This window comes from Anolis sagrei, chromosome X (genome assembly GCF_037176765.1).
Source record: "Anolis sagrei isolate rAnoSag1 chromosome X, rAnoSag1.mat, whole genome shotgun sequence".
In the NCBI taxonomy this organism is placed as follows: Eukaryota; Metazoa; Chordata; class Lepidosauria; order Squamata; family Dactyloidae; genus Anolis; species Anolis sagrei.
In genome coordinates, this window is record NC_090034.1 from 96,755,152 (window position 1) to 96,760,233 (window position 5,082).

Genomic DNA, 5,082 nt, shown 5'->3' on the forward strand with positions numbered 1-5,082 from the left:
CCAGTATTCAAATTTGGGTGTATCGAGTATTTGTGCCAAATTTGGTCCAGTGAATGAAAATACATCCTGCATATCAGATATTTACATTACGATTCATAACAGTAGCAAAATTATGAAGTAGGAACAAAAATACTGTTATGGTTGTGGGTCACCACAACATGAGGTCACGGCATTAAGAAGGTTGAGAAACACTGGTCTAGGACATATTGGCTATTCTTTACTTCAAACCCATCCTGGTGGTCAGTTGCTTCTCCCATGAATTCTCTGCCATTTTATCCATAGCTTTTACTACTTTCTTTAATGAATATTGGTGGCTGAAGAGAAACAGCACGAGAGGAACTAAATCTGGAAAATTTTGTTAACCCCACAAGAGGCCACCCTCCTCTTTCCACCAAACGTGGCTCTTTGAAACCCCAAAGCATGGAGCACAGGCTTGAATTCTTTAGATACCATTGCTCAAGGGTGGTATCCTATTCAGGGTTGCATAGAGTGCAAACCATTCCACAAGCAGTTGTGCTATCTTGGGTTTTCCTGAAAAGCACAACTGTGCTATCTTTTGGGTGAGGTTTTATGGTGTGTAACTGCACAACACAACATGCTGTGACACCCAAAGGGGATGTGCATGACCGAAGAGTTTGGCTCCAAGTGTAAAGATTGCAGCAAGCAACTGCAGAGCTGACCGCGACTTGCCTTCCTGGAGATGCTGCTGCCTGATCTACTTCAGGTAATATGATGTTGTTGCCATGGCGACTGGGATGCAGCAGGGAAGATCAGAGATGTGGCATTTACTCCATCCGTACGCTGGAATTGGCAGTGCAGGAAACGGGGAGCGGGAGATGGAGGCTTGGGAAGGCAGAAGGGGAAGAAACCCTTTAGCTGGCTCTGTTGCCTACTGCTTTTCGGAATTTGGCTTGGATTCAATATCTCAAGGCTATTCCGCCATCAGATAAAGCTTGCAATGCATTCTGCCTTTGTAAATAAACTGCCAAATGGAAGTAAGGCAGGAGGAGGAAAGATAGAATCATGGAATCATAGAGTTGGAAGAGACCTCATGGGCCATCCAGTCCAACCCCATTCTGCCAAGAAGCAGGAAAATCGCATCCAAAGCACCCCTGACAGATGGCCATCCAGCCTCTGTTTAAAAGCTTCCAAAGAAGGAGCCTCCACCACACTCCAGGGCAGAGAGTTCCACTGCTGAACGGCTCTCACAGTCAGGAAGTTCTTCCTCATGTTCATATGGAATCTCCTCTCTTGTAATTTGAAGCCATTGTTCCGTGTCCCAGTCTCCAAGGAAGCAGAAAACAAGCTTGCTCCCTCCTCCATGTGGCTTCCTCTCACATATTTATACATGGCTATCATGTCATCTCTCAGCCTTCTCTTCTTCAGGCTAAACATGCCCAGATCTTTAAGCCGCTCCTCATAGGGCTTGTTCTCCAGACCCTTGATCATTTTAGTCGCCCTCCTCTGGACACATTCCAGCTTGTCAATATCTCTCTTGAATTGTGGTGCCCAGAATTGGACACAATATTCCAGGTGTGGTCTAACCAAGACAGAATAGAGCATGGGTAGCATGGTTTCTCTGGATCTAGACACTATGAAGGCCAAAGTCCCATTGGCTTTTTTAGTGGCTTAAGCAGCAGAGCTGGAAAAGAAAGGGGCCTGAGACTGTGAGGAATTGTGGGAGTTGAAGTCCAAAACACCTAGACCAGTGGTTCTCAACCTGTGGGTCCCCAGGTGTTTTGGCCTACAACTCCCAGAAATCCCAGCCTGTTTACCAGCTGTTAGGATTTCTGGGAGTTAAAGGCCAAAACATCTGGGGACCCACAGGTTGAGAACCACTGACCTAGAGGTATGAAGTTTTGATTAGCAGTCTGCAAGAACATTGTCCAGGAGATGCCCAGATATTTTACCATCCTGTGGGTGGCTTCTCTCAAGTTCCTGAATAGGAAGCTGGAGTTGACAGACAGGAGCTCACCCTGCTCCCTAGATTCAAACAGCTGACCTTTTGATCAGCAGTCTGCAAGGATGTTGTCCAGGGGATGCCCAGATATTTTACCATCCTGTGGGCAGCTTCTCTCATATCCCCGCATGGATAGCTGGAGCTGACAGACAGGAGCTCACCCCACTCCCTGGATTCAAACCGCTGACCTTTTGATCAGCAGTCTGCAAGGATGTTGTCCAGGGGATGCCCAGATATTTTACCATCCTGTGGGCAGCTTCTCTCATATCCCCGCATGGATAGCTGGAGCTGACAGACAGGAGCTCACCCCACTCCCTGGATTCAAACCGCTGACCTTTTGATCAGCAGTCTGCAAGGACGTTGTCCAGGGGACGTCCAGATATTTTACCATCCTGTGGGAGGCTTCTCTCATATCCCTGCATGGGTAGCTGGAGCTGACAGACAGGAGCTCACCCCGATCCCCAGATTCAAACCGCTGACCTTTTGATCAGCAGTCTGCAAAGATGTTGTCAAGGGATGCCCAGATATTTTACCATCCTGTGGGAGGCTTCTCTCATGTCCCCATATGGGAAGCTGGAGCTGACAGACAGGAGCTCACCCTGTTCCCCGAATTTGAACCACTGACTTTTCAGTCTGTAGTCCTGCTGGCACAAGGATTGGTGTGCTTAACATCAAAGGCGACTTGACAATTGACAAAAACACGGCATTTTTCCTTTTCTTTTTTAATATAAAAAAAGGGGGAGGGACAGAATCAGAATCACAAATGCTTGGATCAGACATGACCTATGAAGACTTCTCAGCAGCATTGTTCACAGCCAGAGCACACAAGATCGGCCCAAACTGGCCAAAGGGCTGAGTCATCTCATTGTGTGGAAAAGGACTCTTGCTTGGGAGGGCCATAGTCAATAAATAAAAGCCTGCAGGCAGCACAGTCTCCAAATCCAGCTACGTTTCATCCTGGCATCGATAGAGACTGTTTTCCAGGTTGGATCCGGGAGGGAATTCTTTCCCTTTCCCTTGGAATGGTTCTGGATAGTCTGAAAAGGAAAATGTTGTGGTATTTTTCATCTTTAAACCCTGAGAACTTGAGCAAGGAAGAACAACCAAAGGTGTGTCTAGACCAGGCAAGGGCAAACTTTGTCCCTCCAAGTGTTTTGGACTCCAACTCCCACCATTCCTAACAGCCTCAGGCCCCTTCCTTTTCCCCCTCAGCCGCTTAAGCAGCTGAGGGGGAAAAGGAAGGGGCCTGAGGCTCTTAGGAATGGTGGGAGTTGGAGTCCAAAACACCTGAAGGGTCCAAGTTTGCCCATGCTGGGAATACACTATTCAATGGTTGCAGTTTGACACTAATTTAATTGCCATGGCACAATGCTGTAGGATCATGGGAGCTGTAGTTTTACAAGGTCTTTAGCTTTCTTCGCTGAGTTTGGTGAGCCTTTCTGGTCCGTCACCAAACTCAACTCCTAGTATTCCAGAGCACTGAAGCACAGCAGTTAAAAAAGTGTCGAAACTTCATTAGCGGAACAGTGTTGATGCACCCAAAGAACTATTTCTCCATCCGTTTCCCCTCTTACATTGGAATGGGATGGCGACAGAGGAAAGCTGGAGTTTGGAAGGAGTAGAAGATATCTTCTTCATCCCGTCTGATGTCGCTTTAAGGTACAGTAGAGTCTCGCTTATCCGACCTTCGCTTATCTGATCTTCCGCTTATCCGACCTTCGCTTATCCGACGCCCCCTTTTCCCTCCAGCATTTCCCCTTCAATTAAAGGAGCACTCCCCAACTCTCCCTCCATTCCCAATAAGTGAAAAGGGCAAGACAAGGAGGAGAAGAAAGAGGGAGGAAAGGGGGAAAAGAGGCAGGACCAGAAGCAGAAATGTCCTCCCTCCCTCCCTCTGTGATTTCCACGCTCCTCTTCCGCATCCGGGTACTTCCTGCTGGACCACTCTAGCCCCGAAGCATTGCCTTGTTTTAACTCTTTAAGTGCCTGTTGTTAGTATTCTAAGTGTCTAGTGCCGTGTCATATGGATAACAGTAGAAAACTCCGTTATTATCTGACATTTTTGTTTATCCAACGTTCTGCCAGCCCGTTTATGTCAGATATGCGAGACTCTACTGTATCTCATTCTATTCTCATGATGTACCCAGGGTTAAAGCTAGAGTAGTGCTGTCTACATCCAACCCAAAGAGAGACACTTTACCCTCATCATACTAGAGCAGGTATGGGCAAACCCAGCCCAGGAGGCCAGATGCGGCCCCTTGGGATCTTTTCTCAGACCTTCCTCTCTCGCATCACCCTATCCTTCTTTCTCTCTTTCCTACCTCTTTGCCTCCCCCCTTTCTTCCTTTCCTCCCTCTTTATCCCTCTCTCCTTCCTTCCATTCCACTCTTTCGTCCTTCCTTCCCTTTCCTCCCTCCTTCCCTCTCTCTCATTCTCCTTCCTTCCTTCCTTCCTTCCTTCCTTCCTTCCTTCCTTCCTTCCTTCCTTTATCTCTTCCTTCCTCCCTTTCATTCATCTTTTCTTCCTTCTTTCATCCCTCCCTTCCATCCATCTTCCCTTTCATCCATCCATCCATCCATCCACCCACCCTTCCTTTCTCCCTCCCTCCCTCCCTCCTTTCCTTCCTTCCTTCCTTTCTCCCATCCATCCTTCCCTTTTGTCTTTCCTTCCTTCTCTCTTTCCTCCCTCACTTCCCTTCCACCCTTCCTTCCTTTCTTCCATCCATCCATCCATCCATCCATCCATCCATCCATCCATTGTTCTCTTTCCTCCCTCTTTCCCCCCCTCCTTCGTTCCCTTCCACCCTTCCTTCCTTCCTTCCTTCCTTCCTTCCTTCCTTCCTTCCTTTCTTCCATCCATCCATCCATTATTCTCTTTCCTCCCTCTTTCCCTCCCTCCTTCGTTCCCTTCCACCCTCCCTTCCTTCCTTCCTTCCTTCCTTCCTTCCTTCCTTCCTTCCTTCTTTCCTTCCCTCCCTCGGGGGTGAGAAGGGCGGGGTAGAAATGGTTTAAATAAATAAATAAATAAATAAATAAATAAATAAATGTCTTTCCTTCCTTCTCTCTTTCCCCCTTGCCTTCCCTTCCACCCTTCCATCCATCCATCCATCCATCCATTCTTCC